This window comes from Oncorhynchus mykiss, chromosome 6, assembly GCF_013265735.2.
Source record: "Oncorhynchus mykiss isolate Arlee chromosome 6, USDA_OmykA_1.1, whole genome shotgun sequence".
Lineage (NCBI taxonomy): Eukaryota > Metazoa > Chordata > Actinopteri > Salmoniformes > Salmonidae > Oncorhynchus > Oncorhynchus mykiss.
The window spans coordinates 31,212,666-31,234,491 of NC_048570.1; the positions used below are offsets into that span (position 1 = coordinate 31,212,666).

At 40.7% G+C, this 21,826-nt stretch overlaps 1 protein-coding gene across 1 annotated transcript in view; it reads left to right on the forward strand.

Annotated features, from left to right (window-relative positions):
- The first annotated feature begins 2,410 nt into the window (after positions 1-2,410).
- The window catches only part of LOC110525733 (WSC domain-containing protein 2), a 90,511-nt gene continuing 71,095 nt past the window's right edge, over positions 2,411-21,826 (forward strand). The window contains exon 1 of the mRNA XM_036979876.1: positions 2,411-2,991. The gene's annotated coding sequence lies outside the window, so the exon portion shown is untranslated. The remainder of the gene's footprint in view (positions 2,992-21,826) is intronic.

Sequence of the window (21,826 nt, forward strand, 5' to 3'; positions counted from 1 at the left end):
TTTCCTTCTTGGAATATTTGTTGTTTTGAGTAAAGTTACGTGAATTACTAATCTCTGTGTCCTGCGCCTGACTCCGCCTTACCTGCTACACCTAGACGCCTTACACTGGGGCCTTTCAGAACAGGTGTATATATATTGAGATCATGTGACAAATCATGTGGAACTTAGATAGCACACAGGTGGACTTTATTTAACGAATGATGTGACTTCTGAAGGTAATTGGTTGCACCAGATCTTTTTTAGGGGCTTCATAGCAAAGGGGGATGAATACATATGCACGCACCACTTTTCAGTTTAAATTTTTTTGAATTTTGAACTATTTTGTGTATGTCCATTACATGAAATCTAAATAAAAATACATTTAAATGACATGTTGTAATGCAACAAAATAGGAAAAACACCATTGGGGATGAATAATTTTGCAAGGCATTGTATATCAACGAATTGGAGAGGGCACTAGAACAGTCTGCAGCACCCGGCCTCACCCTACTAGAATCAAATGTTTATAGCAGTACCTAGATCTTCTGCACAGATTCTGTCAGACCTGGGCCCTGACAGTAAATCTCAATAAGACAAAAAAAAGTCAAGTTCCCAGGACCACAAATACAAATTCCATCTAGACACCATTGCTCTAGAGCTCACAAAAAACTATACATCAGCGCCACAGGTAACTTCCACAAAGCTGTGAACGATCTGAGAGACAAAGCAAGAAGGGCCTTCTGTGCCATCTAAAGGAACATAAAATTCGACATAACAATTAGGATCTGGCTTAAAATACTTGAATCAGTTATAGAACCCATTTCCTTTTATGGTTGTGAGGTCTGTGGTCCGCTCACCAACCAAGAATTCACAAAATGGGACAAAAAAAACAAATTGAGACTCTGCATGCAGAATTCTGCAATAATTTCCTCCGTGTACAACGTAAAACACCAAATAATGCATGCAGAGCAGAATTAGGCCGATACCCGCTAATTATCAAAATCCAGAAAAGAGCCGTTAAAAACATATTCACTTGACACATTGGAAAGAATTTACAAAAAAACAGAGCAAACTCGAATGCTATTTGGCTCTAAACAGAGAGTACACAGGGGCAGAATACCTGACCACATGACTGACTCAAAATTAAGGAAATCTTTGACTGTGTGACATACCCTGATCTGTTTCACCTGTCTTTGTGTGCCTGCCCTGACCCTGAGACTGCCTGCTGTTCTGTACCTCTTGACTCTGATCTGGATTACTGACCTCTGCCTGCCCTTGACCTGTTGTTTTGTCTGACCCTGTTCTAGTAATAAACTTTTGTTACCTCGACGCTGTCTACATCTGGGTCTTCACTAAAACGTGATACTATGTACAGTCAGTGAGCATAGCCTTGCTATTGAGAAAGAGCTTTCAAGAGAAGACAGGCTATGTGCACACTGCCCACAAAATGAGATGGAAACTGAGCTGCACTTCCTAACCTCCTGCCAAATGTATGACCATATCATAGACACACATTTCTCTCAGATTACACAAACTCACAAATAATTTGAAAACAAATCCAATTTTGATAAACTCCCATATCTATTGGGTGAAATATCACAGTGTGCAATCACAGCAGCAATATTAAAAAGTTTATTTCACTTTGGTTTATTATCTATTTCACTTGCTTTGGAATGGAAATGTAAACATATGTTTGCCATGCCAATAAAGGCCTTAAATTGAATAGAAAAAAATAATATACATTTTTGGGGAGAATAAAGGGTCACAGCCATGTCTCTTCCCTTGCCCACTGCAGTGCCAGAACGTTTCTCAGTCACAGCTCTTAGATTCATACAGTGATGAAAGCAGTAAGGATAAGTTTAGATGGCTGCTCTACCAGTGACTTTCATTAGGCTAGTATGATTCTCAAGCCAACTGCTGTAAACTGTAGAGATTCCATGTTGGAGAAAGCTATCACAGTTATATGTTTTCACGAAAACAGAATTAGATGTATGATGTTTTGGTGTATTGCACTGTTGTGACATTACACAGTAGAAACAAATCTCGAGTGGCTCAGCGGTCTAATGCACTGCATCTGAAGAATTTGTTCTTATTAACTGACTAGTTAAATAAATGTTAAATAAAAATACATAAATAAAATAAATCATGTCAAGGTGACCATTACCTGCCCCATATAATTAATTCAAGACAAGAATCATACATAAATACCCATATAATTAATTCAAGACATGGATCATACATGAATACTCAAGGAGGAATTATTTGTTTTATGGTGTAGGGTGGCCTGTATGGTTTATAATATATGCAATAGAAAAGTAGTTATTGCTAAATGCACAGTGAAATGCACAGTCACCGCGTCCTTGGTTGCGTGTTTTTCTGCTGTGTCTCTTTAAATACAGTAGGAAGTGCAATCGGTCTGTGTGGAGCGCAGAGCGCGGTTACCGCTGCGGTATGCGCGATCCACAGGGCTGTTTGACAGGCGGTCTGGACACGAAGAGAATAGACAGGTCGTCTCACCGCGACACGCTGGCGGCATCATACCGACATTGACCCAAATATATGACAGCGGTGTACAGAAAGGATAGTCTCCCGCCTACCGTGTTCAATTTCATTTGGTTTGCTTCAAGGACCATATTCCACGTTCTTCTCTCATTGTAAATAAACGTGTGGTAGCATCCAATTAATGTTTTATAGAACTGGACCCAGATTGGTTTGTAACGGGATTGAGAAACTCAGTGACAGAACACCCACGCATGGACGTTATGGCGAATTCATAAATTAGTTACCCTATCTCAACATTTAGACTACCACTGGATCTATTTTCTTGACATTGTGAGGAATTTTCTCCAAGCGAGGACCAAGATTGTGCATGAGAGCTGTTTTCAGACCCATTCTTATTTCAGAGTTGCATCTTTCTGTTACCCGCGCATTAGGTTCAACCAAAGATTTCCTGAATATGCGGTAATGGATTGTACTCACCTTTGGATGTCTCTCTCATGACTCCTATTTGAGGTAGGTTACAGACATTATCATATTATATTCAGTTCGATGAAAGTTGTCAAACATTGATTCAAAAAATGTTTTACCAGATATAGAATTTTACTAGGCTGTTATATGCATTTTCTATGGGCAGATTTCTATTGTATGATTTAACATCTACCAGCAGATTTCTACTGGATAACGTCTGTTTCTATCAGCTGGTTTCTACTGTATACTGAGACATTGATAAGTGCCCCCATCACAATTGTTTTGACGATCAGACAGTGCAGGGTAATTTCAGCAAACCAGCAAACCCACTCTCCCCTCGGATCTTTATGTATGCTGGGCCACTGGGCCACTGACATGAATTTAAGTCATACAAATATCTGAATGTAGCCTACAGTAGCCTATAGTTTATTATTTTCCAAGCCTACTGAAGGTGGTGGTGGTGAGAGACCCTTACCACTGATAATGGTGGAGAGAGTCATTGCCATTGAGCTGAAATTTCAACAGACATTTCAAGATTTCCCTGAGGGCCTATTAATTGGCCTACCATTACCACCACAGACTCTCATATACAGTTCCTTCAGAAAGTATTCACACCCCTTGACTTTTTCCACATTTTGTTGTGTTACAGCCTGAATCTACAATGGAATAAATGTAGATTTTGTGTCACTGGCCTGCACACAAAACCCCATAATGCTAAAGTGAAATTATGTTGTAATTTTTTACAAATTAATTAAAAATGAAAAGCTGAAATATCTTGAGTCCGTAAGAATAGAGGCCATTTGTTTTGGCAAGTTGTTGCAGGAATTAAATTCCTCTATGTTTTAACACCCAATTAAAATTAAACACTGTCAATTCATAAGGATTTGTATGACCCTTATTTTATAGAAATGGACAGAGCCCAGTCTTAAAGTCAAACAGCAGCTTTTATTCACGAGAGTACTGCTCCTTACACATTTTACCACAGGTTATAAACTGAAAATGACATCAGCGTTTTCTAAATGTTCAGTCTCTTCTTGACACTGGTAGAAAGGCTCTATAGTTCTCAAGCCTTCCCACCTCGCCTAGAGCCAAGGTCAGCCAGTGTAGATAAGCATTCTACCCAGTCTGGCGATATAGTTCATTCATTTCTACCAAGGAACAGACAGTCATTGTTCTAATTCTTGATTATATTTACACACATTATATTCAGTACTAGGATTAAAAAGAAAATTCATACATATACAGTAACATAATAGTATTTTGATTAGTACATATACAGTAACATAATAGTATTCTGATTAGTCAGTCCTGATTGAAATGTATACATAATTAGTCATTATTGATAAAAATTCCCTTAACACAAGTCTACATAAGTTCAGGAGTAAAATTGTGCTTGACAAGTCAAATAAGTTGCTTGGACTAATAGTGTTTAACATGATTTTTGAATGACTACCTCATCTCTGTACCCCACACATACAATTATCTGTATGGTCCCTCAGTTGAGCAGCGAATTTCAAACATAGATTCAACCGCAAAGACCAGGGAGGTTTTCCAATGCCTCACAAAGAAGTGTGATGGGTAAAAAAACAGACATTGAATATCCCTTTGGGGATGGTGAAGTTATTAATTACACTTTGGATGGTGTATCAATACACGCAGTCACTACAAAGATGCAGGCATCCTTCCTAGCTCAGTTGCCGGAGAGGAAGGAAACCGCTCAGGGATTTCACCATAAGGCCAATGCTGACTTTAAAACAGTTACAGAGTTTAATGGCGATGATAGGAGAAACTGACGATGGATCAACAACATTGTAGTTACTCACCAAATACTAACCTAAATGACAGAGTGGAAAGAAGAAAGCCTGTACAGAATAAAACATATTCCAAAACATGCATCTTGTTTGCAATGCGTATATTCCCACAAACCAAGTGGAGCTCTCTATAGTCTGTAATCAATTAGACAAAGTCAAGTCAGGAAGAGGTTGTTTGATTTTCTCTGTGTGTGTGTGTGTGTGTGTGTGTGTGTGTGTGTGTGTAAAACGATCAGCTCCCCTGAATCTCACAACACCTGATACATGCAGGGTTTATTTGGATTAGTTAGTTGTGCTAATGGAAATGTGAGAGTGCCCTCTGCACCAGTAGCCAACTCATCTCAGTGTGTGTAATCAGGCCCAGTCAGTGGCTCTGCCAGGCTGCATGTCATTATTTCCCTGCCTGTTCTGGAGGGCTTGCTCTATGTAAATATTGTTTGGCCGTGAGAATCAACACATCGAAACTCTCACTTTAACCAAAGTGTGAGGCAGCTGGACTTTCATTAGAGCCCTCCTGCTAATGTTTAACTAGCAGAATGACTTGCAGATCCACCTCAGATAGTAGAGGAAACCGGCTTGCCTTTCTGCCTTCCTGACTTCCTGCCTTCCCTTCCTTAACCCTCTGTTATTCTGTTACTGAGGCTAATGACAGGGTTAGAGATGTGTTAGATGTATTCTTCTTTGTGGTAGCTCAGTAATGGGGAAATTAACTGAATTGATATTGGGTGGTATTCATAATGAAGCATCATCTGTCAGCAAGTGCTCTCCAGAGGCACAGTTATTCAGTACTGGAAATGAGCAAACATTCCCACATTTAACGCTAACCCTAACATTCTTGGGTCAGAATAATATAATAGCAATATGTTAAGTCTTTAAAAATGACCACAAGGCCGCTGAACTACCCAGTTATTAATGCTGGGAATTGTTCAGACTGCTGCCATAGTACAGTACAGTAGGCTATAGTAATTACCCTCTGGAGAAAGTAAGTATAAAACCGGGCACCCACTATTACTGACAAGTTGTGTATGTATTATATGTGTCAACACCTTGTACTTTTAAAAGAGGTTGATTAATTACAAGTCACTCATTTTGACAAATGAAACCATTATCTAGCTTAAGTGTAGCTGGCAGTAGCCGTCCCATCCTGCAGCCATCTACTAGCCTGAGGCTGAGAAAGTGGGGGGACAGGCTAGAGATAAGAATGCTCAAAGGGGTTTGGATTCTGAGTGATGCTGTGCCAAACAGCAAATCTGAATAATGTTCCTCTCGCCCCTTTGCAATTAGATAGGAAAAATAGACATTCAGGTGCTCTCAATGGCTTACCACAGCCAAACCCTCCCCTAACCCGGACGATGCTGGGCCAATTGTGCGCCGCTCTATGGGACTCCCGATCACAGCCAGTTTTGATACAGCCCAGGATCAAACCAGGGTCTGTAGTGATGCCTCTAGCATTGAGATGCAGTGCCTTAGACCACTGCGCCACTCGGGAGCCTTATGCCATACAAGACATACAGCTTAAGTTACAAAGCATTAACAAGCATTACAAGGCATTATTTTAAGCATGATCAGAGAGGGAGCCCATAGCTCATGGGAGAGGGAGAGAATGAAAGAGAAGGAGAGACTGTCTCACCAGCGCAGATCAGGAACAAAAAGGAGAGCGAGACAATGAATCTAAGACCTTCTTTAAGCCTCAGTTGTTTGTTGACCAACAGCATTACTGGTTCATCTCCAATCAGATATAAGACCTACAGACCTTTAAAGACAACAGAACCTCTGCTTCTAGGTGTGACAATGGGGGTTGGTGAGATCAACACAGAGAATGTTGAATTCCTAAGACAAAACAGAGGAATCCTTGCATTCAGTGTAAATAGTCACTTTGGGGGCTGGGTCGCCCTACATGGTAACTAACCATGGTAATAACAGATGCACGGTACAGTATTTTATAGTATTGCCCATTATATATATTCATTCATTCCAATTACTCACCAGGCCAGCTGACACATTCAAACAGTTGTGAGTACTCATTCCTTTCAACCTTCCAATAATCTTTTTTTTAAGTTAAAAAAAAATCTAGTATGTAGGTAGTATTTCATTTAGAATTTCAGATTTTAGCAGGCTTAGTACCCAGCCCAATAGAGCACTTTAAAGCCGCTCAGATATGCACCTGATATGCACGCCTAGTGGTTAGAGCATTGGACTAGTAACCAAAAGGTTGCAAGTTCAAATCCACGAGCTGACAAGGTACAAAATCTGTCGTTCTGCCCCTGAACAGGCAGTTAACCCACTGTTCCTAGGCCGTCATTGAAAATAAGAATTTGTTGTTAACTGACTTGCCTAGTAATTTTTTTTTTTTTTTTTTTAAAGAGCCATGACCAGATAGCAGCAACAGCAGCATAGTGAAGAAGGCTTTGAATACCTTCAGAGTTTATATGGCTTCCTTCTTTATCCTCTTGGTGAACTCTCATTGACTCCTCATGGATCAGAATAAGTGGCTCTGGTCTGTGAATATAACCAGAGGAGCTGACATAAAGAGAACATCCATGGCTGAGCTGGTCATAGCAATGAAACCTTCTGAACCCTGCTGTGTTATGGAAAGGCACTGTACTGTCCTGTATTGTATGTGTGTTTGATGATGTGCTCTCTCTCTCTATTGATATTTCATTATCATGAACGGATGCCAAGATTCTCATTAGGGTGTATACAGAAGTAGCCTGGCTATAAAAACGGAGCTTCAGTGTTGAGTAATTAAGCTCTGGCATGTGGACAATCGCTCCTCACTGTTCTCTGGGTTTCGTCAGTGCAGTGTCTCAGGGAAGTGGCATATTAGACAGAGGGAGTTGATGGTTTTCTCTGTACTCGTTGTCAAATACTGTTTTGGTGCAGAATAAGCAGTGTTGGAAAAAGAGACTCAATTGTCATACTTGAGTAAAATTACAGATACCTTAATAGAAATGACTCAAGTAAAAGTGAAAGTCATCCAGTAAAATACTACTTGAGTAAAAGTATAAAAGTATTTGATTTTACATATACTTAAGTATCAAAAGTAAATGTAATTGCTAAAATATACTTAAGTATCAAAAGTAAAAGCAAAAGTATAAATCATTTCAAATAATTTCTATTAAGCAAACCAGACGGCACCGTTTTCTTGTTTTTTACATTTACGGATAGCCAGTGGTACGCTCCAACACTCAGACATAATTTACAAACGAAGCATGTGTTTAGTGAATCCACCAAATCATAGGCAGTAGGGATGACCTGTCCTGCTAAGCATTCAAAATGTAACGAGTACTTTTTGGTGTCAGGGAAAATGTATAGAATAAAAAGTACATAATTTTATTTAGGAATATAGTGAAGTAAAAGTAAAAGTTGTCAAAAAATATGAATGTAAAGTAAAGTAAACTACTTAAGTAATAGTTTCAAGTATTTTTACTTAAGTACTTTACACCACTGAGAATAAGAATCATAGAAAGACAGAACAGCAGATCTGTGGCCTGTCAGTTATAAAGAGGTTAGTCAGTGTTTGAAGGAAAGAACAGTGAATAAGACACGTCCATCATCTCAATGAAAACAGTTTAATGCCTCCAAATTCTGACAGGTAAATTAGGCATTGTCTCATCTATGATCTCTATAAGTAGAGCTGTAGGACTCATATAGTGATGGCTTAGTCATGTCATGTCAGAGGGACATGACAGAAACATCTACAGTATGTACAATGACATCTTTGTGATTGGTTCTAATATAACCAGTGCTGGCTCCATGCATAAGCGATATAAGTGGTCGCTAAGGGCCACCAGCCGCTAAGGGGCCCCCACCAAAAACAATATATATTATTTATTTATTTGGGAAGTCAGTCTTACTGTTGCGAGTTAGAATAGTAGAATACACAATGTGCAATTTCGAAATTTGGTTGTGCATCAGCAGTTTTTCTCTTGTTATGTCAGTCACTGACAGTCACAAAATTACCATGTCAGCTAACAACTTTTACATTGTTAAGTTAGTCTAGCCTCACCTCTCCTGAGTCCGAAAGGGAGTTGCAGTGATGGGACAAGACTGTAACTACCAATTGGATATCACAAAATTAGGGAGAAAAAGGAGTAAAAGTACAAAAATATATACAAATATAAAGTTAGTCTAGCCAGCTACTGTATCTAAACTTGTATTAATCATGTCTGAATATCGACCGTGCATGCTGGGTAGGTGCCCAGGAGCCCTGAACTCCAAGGGGGCCCCATTGATTTTGTTAGTTACTCTCACTCAGATATCATTAACATGACATAAGTTTTGACAAAATGGATTGAATTGCAGGAAATTAGCTGTAAAACTGCAATTGTTTTCTCTCTGCCCCATGGCAAAATAAATACAATTGCATGAAATGTGTTATAATTTCTTATTATTGCAATAGGCCCTGGAACAGGGAACAGAAACGAAAAACAGAAAATGGCAACAAAATTTGAGGAACAGAATCAAAACCGGAATCTAAAGTGATCTAAACTGTTCCGGAACAGAACCATAATTTTAAAAGCATGGGAACCGGTTAATAACATTATTTTACGTTCCAGGCATTTTTATTCCAGTCCCAGAAGAAACAAAACTAACACCCCTCCCCCATATCTTATGCCTGCCCATACCATAACCCACAGTTGAAATTGAGATTCATTTGTGAATAGAACACTTCTCCAGAGTGCCAGTGGCCATCGAATGCTCACTGAAGTTAGGTATGATGCCAAACTGCAGTCAGGTCAAGACCCTGGTGAGGACAACGAGCACACAGATGATTATTCAGCTATGCAACACAGAGTTTCATCAGCTGTCTGGTTGGCTGGTCTCAGACGATCCCCGCAGGTGAAGAAGCCGGATGTGGAGGTCCTGGGCTGGTGTGGTTACACATGGTCTGCAGTTGTGAGGCTGATTGGATGTACTGCCAAATGCTGTATATCTGTACATTTCTGATGTTGGAGGTGGCTTATGGTAGCGAAATGAACATTCAAGTATCTGGTAACAGCTCTGGTGGACATTATATTTTTCCACCATTCATTTTTCCCATGGGGGATTTTAGAAACACTTACAATAAGGGATATGTTTCTTGCAGGCCTACCTTGGCGTGACGTTTTGATAACCATGTAAATCTCTCGTGGATAAGGTTACTTTCATCAATAAATTCGGCTCTATTTACTCTCAGATTTGAAAATGCTAATTAGAATCAATGTAGACATCATACAAAACTACAAATCCCTGCAAGCGCTTAAACCTTATCTCAAGCTGACACCTTTGCTAACAGCGTTAACTTGCACAAGACAGTTCACAGAATTGTCAATGTAGCCTATTTATTCATTACTACATTTAGCTAACATTAGATAGTTCATCCAGAGATTCTTACCCTTTCCTCAATATGGCAGTCTCGTCCAGATTATCATGGCATTTGTAGTTCCACATTAGAGGCTAATTAGCAATACATTTTTTGGGGGTAAATACAGGCAAATATATTAATAATAGTCACCTTGTCATAGAGAGATTTACACGGCTATCAAAACGTCACGCCAGGGTAAACCTACACAAAACAGCCCTTTAAGTGTTTCCAAAATCCCCTTTGGGAAAAATGAATGGTGGAAAAACAATTGGAACCATTTCGCTGTTTGACCTCTAGGCACTCTATGATCATGCTGTTTAATTAGCTTCTTGATATACCGCACCTGTCAGGTTGATGGAAGGCTCACTCACAGGGATGTAAATATTTGTGCACAAAATTTGAGCAATAAGCTTTTTGTGCGTATGGAACATGTCTGGAATCTTTCATTTAATTTCAGCTCATGAAACATGGAGCAACACTTTACATGTTGTGTTTAAATTTTTGTTCAGTTTAGAACTCACCTGCAGCTCACCTCTGCTACAGTCACGCCCCTTTCACCTTCTCCTACGCAACCGACAGTATAACTCATCCGCCGCCTGTGTGATCTGAGTCAATGTAGCAGAATTAAATAACCATAACATGTATTCTGTGGGTGCTAGATTGACTCAGTTCACACAGTCTGCTTAGCTGGCTGCTGAGGTTGATGCGGAGAAGGAGGAGGTCAGTGAGTGCAGCAGAGGGGTGAGTGTGTAGAACATGCGAGCTAAGCACTTTCTCAAATCATCCTTCCTCGATTCCTCTCTTCACATCCTTCTCAAAACCAATTGGAGAAGAAGGTCAGATGGGAGGGACCTTGTACCTTCTCCTCCAATACAGTTGTGATACAATACAGGTGAGGAAATAGGATGCGAGTTATCAAGGAAAAACAAAGTGAGACAAAGCCCTAGTAGCCATCATGAGGTGATGAGACCTAAAGTACTGATATCCTAGCCCAACCAAGATCATGGTTTTAGAAGGATAATGTACTTTACTTTGTGGGTATGAAGTCCTGTTGTGGACAGGGTTTGCCTCCTATGTCAGCCATAAAGGTATTGTTACACCCACACCAATGATCAAGGACATTAACTTCAGCTGCAAATCTGTGCAATATCATCAGACAAAATGAGAGTGAGTGACACCCAAATAAAAGAGACAAACAGGGAATGTTCAATGACCCAGAAAATACACTATACTTAATTCAAAGAAGCAATGCTTTATTTCAATGCTCATATACATGGTTAGTAGATTTAGACATCCATCTTTCTCCAAAACAAGAGATGATTGAATAGTTAAATGAATAGTGTCTAATACAAATAATGTCAGGGCTGGGCTTGAACAGAAACTTGCACACCCAGTATTTATTTATTTATATATTTTTATTCAACCTTTATTTAACTAGGCAAGTCAGTTAAGAACAAATTCTTAATTACAATGGCGGCCTACCAAAAGGCAAAAGGCCTTCTGCAGGGACGGGGGCCTGGGATTAAAATAAATAAATACATGCAATATAAATATAGGACAAAACAAACATCACAACAAGAGAGACAACACTACATAAAGAGAGACGTAAAACAACAACATAGCATGGCAGCAACACAACATGACAACAACATGGTAGCAACATGTCATGGTGGCAGCACAAAACATGATACAAACATTATTGGGCACAGACAACAGCACAAAGGTTAAGAAAGTAGAGACAATAATACATCACATAAAGCAGCCACAACTGTCAGTAAGAGTGTCCATGATTGAGTCTTTGAATGAAGAGAATGAGATAAAACTGTTCAGTTTGAGTGTTTGTTGCAGCTCGTTCCAGTCACTAGCTGCAGCGAACTGAAAAGAGGAGCGGCCCAAGGATGTGTGTGCTTTGGAGACCTTTAAAAGAATGTGACTGGCAGAACGGGTGTTGTATGTGGAGGATGGGGGCTGCAGTAGATATCTCAGATAGGGGGAGTGAGGCCTAAGAGGGTTTTATAAATAAACATCAACCAGTGGGTCTTGCGACGGGTATACAGAGATGACCAGTTTACGGTGGAGTATATAGTGCAGTGATGTGTTCTCTAAGGAGCATTGGTGGCAAATCTGATGGCCGAATGGTAAAGAACATCTAGCCGCTCGAGAGCACCCTTACCTGCCGATCTATAAATTATGTCTCCGTAATCTAGAATGGGTAGGATGGTCATCTGAATCAGGGATAGTTTGGCAGGTGGTGTGAAAGAGGAGTGATTACGATAGAGGAAACCTAGATTTCACTTTAGCCTTTAACCTTCACTTTAGCCAGCTTTGATATGTGCTGAGAGAAGGACAGTGTACCGTCTAGCCATCCTCCCAAGTATTTGTATGAGGTGACTAACTCAAACTCTAAACCTTCAGAGGATTTAATAACACCTGTGGGAAGAGGGGCATTTTTCTTACCAAACCACATGACCTTTGTTTTGGAGGTGTTCACATCAAGGTTAAGGGTAGTGAAAGCTTGTTGGACACTAAGAAAGCTTTGTTGTAGAGCATTTAACACAGAATCCTGGGAGGGGCCAGCTGAGTATAAGACTGTATCATCTGCATATAAATGGCTGAGAGAGCTTCCTACTGCCTGAGCTGTGTTATTGATGTAAATTGAAAAGAGCGTGGGACCTAGGATCGAGCCTTGGGGTACTCCCTTGGTGACAGGCAGTGGCTGAGACAGCAGATTTTCTGACTTTATACACTGCACTCTTTGAGCGAGGTAGTTAGCAAACCAGGCCAAAGACCCCTCAGAGACACCAATACTCCTTAGCCGGCCCACAAGAATGGAATGGTCTACCGTATCAAAAGCCTTGGACAAGTCAATAAAAATAGCCACACAATATTGCTTAGAATCAAGAGCAATGGTGACATCATTGAGAACCTTTAAGGTTGCTGTGACACATCCATAATCTGAGCGGAAACCAGATTGCATAACCAAGAGAATACTATAGACATCAAGAAAGCCAGTCAGTTGATTATTGACAAGTTTTTCCAACACTTTTGATAAACAGGGCAAAATAGAAATAGGCCTATAACAGTCAGGATCAGCTTGATCTCCCCCTTTTAATAAAGGATGAACCGTGGCTGCCTTCCAAGCAATGGGAACCTCCCCAGAAAGGAGAGACAGGTTAAAAAGGTTGGAGATAGTCTTGGCGATGATAGGGGCAGCAACCTTAATGAAGAAAGGCTTCTTACTTAGATGTTTTTTTGTGGTCAAGTTTAAAGAGCTCCTTTAGCACCTCCGACTCAGTGACTGCCTAATGGGAGTAACTTTTGGCAGGGAAAAATAGGGAGTAGCATCATGGATAGTTGCATTAGAAGGGGTGGGAGATGAGGAAATGTTGGATGGACAAGGAGGCATTGCTGAGTCAAATAGGAATCCTAACTTAGCTTAGGATTGTTCTTCTTGTCAGTAACAACCACATCATCAACTTTAAGGGACATGGGCAGCTGTGAGGAGGAGGATTCATTCTCCAGGACTTTAACCGTTTTCCAGAACTTCTTGGGCTTAGACCCACAGAGAGAGAAATGCTCCTTAAAGTAACTAACTTTGGCCTTCTGGATAGCCTGAGTGTCCTTATTTCTCATTTTCCTGAACGATAGCCAGTCAGCCTGAGAATGCGTGTGCCGAGCCTTTCGTCATTTCCCTGCTAATGTTTCCTCAAATGTCAAGATTATTTTGGAGTGGGGATTATCTGCAAGACTCTTTGATCAGTTACAGGAAGGCCTGAGGAGGCTAGCCTTGCTGCATACATATTTTGGCAGATTTTTTTGTCTTGACAGGGATAATCCGCAACCGTGGGCTTTTTCAGTAAATAATACTCAAGTAATAGCTGCCTGGACAGGTGATAAGGTAACCTTGAGTGAGGAAAGGCCATTCTGGGTGGTGGGGGAAAAAAACAAGATTTAGGTAACAAGATAATGTCCTAATGAAGTATGACATTGTGCGTGTGTGCATACTTACATGTTTCTCCTTTATACATTTCACTCATTTCATCCTCATCAAACGCTTACATTTTTTGGTTATGCTAATGTTGATGCTCTATGAGGGGTTTCAAGAGCCAGTGTGTGGATAGATGTTCCTCTCCCCCTCCTTTGAAGGATGTGAACCCAGGCCTGTCCAATCAAAGTAACACTTGTTTCTCCGCTGGGCATCCTCCAGCAGACGCAGATACAGCAGGGCACTGAGGGAGAGGATGTTGTTTAGCCCACCTGCCCGTGACTATTGTTTGGTTTTAGGAAGGGGGTTGTGGTGGTGGGTGGGGCTGGTGTGTGGTTGAGGGTCCAGTATGCAGGGATATAGACGTCTGTGAATCACAAGTGGTTTTCCCTGCGCGATGGGGACTCTGTCACTCTACTTTGTTAACATCTCTAACTGTGTCTACCGGGCCGAGGAGGAAGGACGATGAATCAGCAGCGTTAGAGGCATCCCATGGTGATGGATGACTGCGGAACGCCGTAGAAAGGGCAGGGAAACATGCACTGTCACAGAAACAAGGAGATGATTTGTCATCATTACCGTCATTAACCAAGGTCGTTACTCTAACACTGCTAGAGTAACTGAATGAATCCACTCTATAAGGACGGTGGTGTTTACAGGCTTGTTTACTGTATATACTATAATGTGGTTCAGCAGGCTCATACTCTCCGTTCCTATTTGGATCGTTGAACTTGAATTGGTATTGTGTTTTGATTATTTCAATTTGTTCATATGGCGTTGTCAGTCATCTATACCCAGCATTCACATCATCCATCAATCAACTGGTTATGTGAGGTTAATAATGCCAGGTCTTCTCAGTTGGCAGAGTTGAAATAGATAATGAATATGTTATTAAGCTCTTTCCTGACACACACATGCTTATTAACCCAAAATGGTTGATTAGGTCCGATAGTCAGTCAATGTAGAAGGACCTTCCCAAAGCCGCTATTTCAAGCCTTGTCGTGTGAAACTTTACACAGTCATAACCATGTCATAATATGTCATAATAGCTGACATAACTTGTCATAATATGGTCATAACACTGGCATGACACATATATTTACACATGTGGTGACATATATTGCGTTATGTTATGGCTGGTTACATAAGAGTGTCAAAACTCACATTTATTCAAATGTGTTTTTTCCCTGCCAAGAAGTTTCCTTTCATTTGAAAGTTTGTTTCTTAAGTCATTTGTTGTTGTTGTAATGAATTCTGTTTACAGACATTTTTTTCATTTTAAATAACTTGCAGAAAATACACTTTATGGCATTGTCATGAAGCATTATGACCATCACGTGTCACTTTACTTGGACTAAGAAAATCCACTTTATGACACTGTCAAAAAGCATTATGACCACCATAATCATATAAGCCAGATAGGCCTATCACGTACATGCCCATATGTCAGTCATCAGTCAAAAAGAGGGTGTCTTTTCCTGCTCCTGAAATCTGCTCCTGCATTCATCCCATACATCAGCAACAGAGCATTGGGGTAGGTGCGTGTCTGACATCAATTTGTGCGCAATTACAATGATAATTTAATATGGTCAATTTCATAAAATGTTATACAACAAACATACTGTAGACTATGGTTTAATTGAATATTTGGCCCTGTAGGGTCGGTTTTGTGGGTTTTGACACTCTTATGTAGGTGTCATAACCAGCCGTAAAATAATGCAATATATGTTACAAGAGGTCTAAATATATGTGTAGTGTTATGACCATCTTATGACAGGTTATGACAAGTTATGTCAACTGTTATGACATATTATGACATGGTTATGACTGTGTCATAACTTGTTATGACGCTAGGTGTCAAGTAAAGTGTTTCCGAGTTTTCAGGGTTGATTAGGAATCAGGTCCCAGACGTGGCGTTTGCACTGTCTCCTTGTAGTCTCGCCAACTCTCTGCTCCATCCTCCATCCTCCATCATCCTGTCCTCTAAAGTGTCATTTAGGCTGACTCTCATATCATTGTAAATGACCAACACTAACTGCCAAGGGGAGTTAGAGGGTTCGACATTAAGGCGTGTATGTGTGCGTGCGTGTGACAGAGAGAGAGACCGAGAAGAAGAACGAGTGGGGAGACGAGAGAAATAGAGTGAGGAAAAAGAGAGAAAGAATAGTCCATTATGTAGTCAATGAATGGCTGACCTTGAGATGTGGCCAGTCATAGAGATTACAACATCAGCCAATTGTAATTGCTGACCTACAATAACAGACCCTCTTGTTCATTCTTGAACTTGCTGACACACAAACAAGCCTTAGTCTGCGTGAAAGTACTGGAACCTGTTTTTCTACCTGGCTTATCAAGAGGGTGCCACCTGCCAACACCCATCCTCCTAAAACACAGACTTTTAGTTATCTGGGTCCACTTTCATTGCATCTTGGAGAAGGGAAATGTATCGTAGTTACTGGCGCCAGTGTTTAACTCAGTGAGCCATTTATCTTGGGCTAATGCTGAGCCAAAGCCCCATTGATATTTAACACACAACTACCAAAGCCTGGCGATTTCCGCACTATTATATTACATTCTGCAAATTAATTCACATATTAAAGTAATGAATGCTTCCTTAGGCTGGATCATGTGGGAGGAAAGATAAACACTGCATTTATTAAACAATTTATCTTTTTGTTTTGAGCTACAGTTTCTGCCTAATGAATTCGTGCTCTGTTTGGTAACAAGTTGCGGATATTACCCAGATATTTTTATTTTATTTATTTATTTAACCTTTATTTAACTAGGCAAGTCAGTTAAGAACAAATTATTATTTACAATGACGGCATACCTAAAGGCAAAAGGCCTCCTGCGGGGACGGGGGCTGGGATTTAAAAAAGTAATAATGAATAAAATGTCAATACAGGACAACACAACACCACATAAAGAGAGACCTAAGGCAACAACATAGCAGGCAACAACATAGCAAGGCAGCAACACATGACAACACAGCATGGTAGCAACACAACATGACAACAACATGGCAGCAACACGTCATGGTAGCAGCACAAAACATGGTACAAACATTATTGGGCACAGACAACAGCACAAAGGGCAAGAAGGTAGAGACAACAATACATCACGCAAAGCAGCCACAACTGTCAGTAACAGTGTCCATGATTAAGTCTTTGAATGAAGAGATTGAGATAAAACTGTCCAGTTTGAGTGTTTGTTGCAGCTCTTTCCAGTCGCTAGCTGCAGTGAACTGAAAAGAGGAGCGGCTCAGGGATTTGTGTGCTTTGGGGACCTTTAAAAGAATGTGACTGGCCGAATGGGTGTTGTATGTAGAGGAGGAGGGCTTCAGTAGATATCTCAGATGGGGGAGTGAGGCCTAAGACCGTTTTATAAATAAGCATCAACCAGTGGGCCTTGCGACAGTTTACAGATGAGTATAGAGTGCAGTGATGTGTCCTATAAGGAGCATTGGTGGCAAATCTGATGGCCGAGATGGTAAAGAATATCTAGAATATCTATCTATCTATCTAATTGTCAATGTACCCAATGTAGCCTATTTATTCATTACTACATTTAGCTAACATTAGATAGTTCATCCAGAGATTCTTACCCTTTCCTCAATATGGCAGTCTCGTCCAGATTATCATGGCATTTGTAGTTCCACATTAGAGGCTAATTAGCAATACATTTTTTGGGGGTAAATACAGGCAAATATATTAATAATAGTCACCTTGTCATAGAGAGATTTACACGGCTATCAAAACGTCACGCCAGGGTAAACCTACACAAAACAGCCCTTTAAGTGTTTCCAAAATCCCCTTTGGGAAAAATGAATGGTGGAAAAACAATTGGAACCATTTCGCTGTTTGACCTCTAGGCACTCTATGATCATGCTGTTTAATTAGCTTCTTGATATACCGCACCTGTCAGGTTGATGGAAGGCTCACTCACAGGGATGTAAATATTTGTGCACAAAATTTGAGCAATAAGCTTTTTGTGCGTATGGAACATGTCTGGAATCTTTCATTTAATTTCAGCTCATGAAACATGGAGCAACACTTTACATGTTGTGTTTAAATTTTTGTTCAGTTTAGAACTCACCTGCAGCTCACCTCTGCTACAGTCACGCCCCTTTCACCTTCTCCTACGCAACCGACAGTATAACTCATCCGCCGCCTGTGTGATCTGAGTCAATGTAGCAGAATTAAATAACCATAACATGTATTCTGTGGGTGCTAGATTGACTCAGTTCACACAGTCTGCTTAGCTGGCTGCTGAGGTTGATGCGGAGAAGGAGGAGGTCAGTGAGTGCAGCAGAGGGGTGAGTGTGTAGAACATGCGAGCTAAGCACTTTCTCAAATCATCCTTCCTCGATTCCTCTCTTCACATCCTTCTCAAAACCAATTGGAGAAGAAGGTCAGATGGGAGGGACCTTGTACCTTCTCCTCCAATACAGTTGTGATACAATACAGGTGAGGAAATAGGATGCGAGTTATCAAGGAAAAACAAAGTGAGACAAAGCCCTAGTAGCCATCATGAGGTGATGAGACCTAAAGTACTGATATCCTAGCCCAACCAAGATCATGGTTTTAGAAGGATAATGTACTTTACTTTGTGGGTATGAAGTCCTGTTGTGGACAGGGTTTGCCTCCTATGTCAGCCATAAAGGTATTGTTACACCCACACCAATGATCAAGGACATTAACTTCAGCTGCAAATCTGTGCAATATCATCAGACAAAATGAGAGTGAGTGACACCCAAATAAAAGAGACAAACAGGGAATGTTCAATGACCCAGAAAATACACTATACTTAATTCAAAGAAGCAATGCTTTATTTCAATGCTCATATACATGGTTAGTAGATTTAGACATCCATCTTTCTCCAAAACAAGAGATGATTGAATAGTTAAATGAATAGTGTCTAATACAAATAATGTCAGGGCTGGGCTTGAACAGAAACTTGCACACCCAGTATTTATTTATTTATATATTTTTATTCAACCTTTATTTAACTAGGCAAGTCAGTTAAGAACAAATTCTTAATTACAATGGCGGCCTACCAAAAGGCAAAAGGCCTTCTGCAGGGACGGGGGCCTGGGATTAAAATAAATAAATACATGCAATATAAATATAGGACAAAACAAACATCACAACAAGAGAGACAACACTACATAAAGAGAGACGTAAAACAACAACATAGCATGGCAGCAACACAACATGACAACAACATGGTAGCAACATGTCATGGTGGCAGCACAAAACATGATACAAACATTATTGGGCACAGACAACAGCACAAAGGTTAAGAAAGTAGAGACAATAATACATCACATAAAGCAGCCACAACTGTCAGTAAGAGTGTCCATGATTGAGTCTTTGAATGAAGAGAATGAGATAAAACTGTTCAGTTTGAGTGTTTGTTGCAGCTCGTTCCAGTCACTAGCTGCAGCGAACTGAAAAGAGGAGCGGCCCAAGGATGTGTGTGCTTTGGAGACCTTTAAAAGAATGTGACTGGCAGAACGGGTGTTGTATGTGGAGGATGGGGGCTGCAGTAGATATCTCAGATAGGGGGAGTGAGGCCTAAGAGGGTTTTATAAATAAACATCAACCAGTGGGTCTTGCGACGGGTATACAGAGATGACCAGTTTACGGTGGAGTATATAGTGCAGTGATGTGTTCTCTAAGGAGCATTGGTGGCAAATCTGATGGCCGAATGGTAAAGAACATCTAGCCGCTCGAGAGCACCCTTACCTGCCGATCTATAAATTATGTCTCCGTAATCTAGAATGGGTAGGATGGTCATCTGAATCAGGGATAGTTTGGCAGGTGGTGTGAAAGAGGAGTGATTACGATAGAGGAAACCTAGATTTCACTTTAGCCTTTAACCTTCACTTTAGCCAGCTTTGATATGTGCTGAGAGAAGGACAGTGTACCGTCTAGCCATCCTCCCAAGTATTTGTATGAGGTGACTAACTCAAACTCTAAACCTTCAGAGGATTTAATAACACCTGTGGGAAGAGGGGCATTTTTCTTACCAAACCACATGACCTTTGTTTTGGAGGTGTTCACATCAAGGTTAAGGGTAGTGAAAGCTTGTTGGACACTAAGAAAGCTTTGTTGTAGAGCATTTAACACAGAATCCTGGGAGGGGCCAGCTGAGTATAAGACTGTATCATCTGCATATAAATGGCTGAGAGAGCTTCCTACTGCCTGAGCTGTGTTATTGATGTAAATTGAAAAGAGCGTGGGACCTAGGATCGAGCCTTGGGGTACTCCCTTGGTGACAGGCAGTGGCTGAGACAGCAGATTTTCTGACTTTATACACTGCACTCTTTGAGCGAGGTAGTTAGCAAACCAGGCCAAAGACCCCTCAGAGACACCAATACTCCTTAGCCGGCCCACAAGAATGGAATGGTCTACCGTATCAAAAGCCTTGGACAAGTCAATAAAAATAGCCACACAATATTGCTTAGAATCAAGAGCAATGGTGACATCATTGAGAACCTTTAAGGTTGCTGTGACACATCCATAATCTGAGCGGAAACCAGATTGCATAACCAAGAGAATACTATAGACATCAAGAAAGCCAGTCAGTTGATTATTGACAAGTTTTTCCAACACTTTTGATAAACAGGGCAAAATAGAAATAGGCCTATAACAGTCAGGATCAGCTTGATCTCCCCCTTTTAATAAAGGATGAACCGTGGCTGCCTTCCAAGCAATGGGAACCTCCCCAGAAAGGAGAGACAGGTTAAAAAGGTTGGAGATAGTCTTGGCGATGATAGGGGCAGCAACCTTAATGAAGAAAGGCTTCTTACTTAGATGTTTTTTTGTGGTCAAGTTTAAAGAGCTCCTTTAGCACCTCCGACTCAGTGACTGCCTAATGGGAGTAACTTTTGGCAGGGAAAAATAGGGAGTAGCATCATGGATAGTTGCATTAGAAGGGGTGGGAGATGAGGAAATGTTGGATGGACAAGGAGGCATTGCTGAGTCAAATAGGAATCCTAACTTAGCTTAGGATTGTTCTTCTTGTCAGTAACAACCACATCATCAACTTTAAGGGACATGGGCAGCTGTGAGGAGGAGGATTCATTCTCCAGGACTTTAACCGTTTTCCAGAACTTCTTGGGCTTAGACCCACAGAGAGAGAAATGCTCCTTAAAGTAACTAACTTTGGCCTTCTGGATAGCCTGAGTGTCCTTATTTCTCATTTTCCTGAACGATAGCCAGTCAGCCTGAGAATGCGTGTGCCGAGCCTTTCGTCATTTCCCTGCTAATGTTTCCTCAAATGTCAAGATTATTTTGGAGTGGGGATTATCTGCAAGACTCTTTGATCAGTTACAGGAAGGCCTGAGGAGGCTAGCCTTGCTGCATACATATTTTGGCAGATTTTTTTGTCTTGACAGGGATAATCCGCAACCGTGGGCTTTTTCAGTAAATAATACTCAAGTAATAGCTGCCTGGACAGGTGATAAGGTAACCTTGAGTGAGGAAAGGCCATTCTGGGTGGTGGGGGAAAAAAACAAGATTTAGGTAACAAGATAATGTCCTAATGAAGTATGACATTGTGCGTGTGTGCATACTTACATGTTTCTCCTTTATACATTTCACTCATTTCATCCTCATCAAACGCTTACATTTTTTGGTTATGCTAATGTTGATGCTCTATGAGGGGTTTCAAGAGCCAGTGTGTGGATAGATGTTCCTCTCCCCCTCCTTTGAAGGATGTGAACCCAGGCCT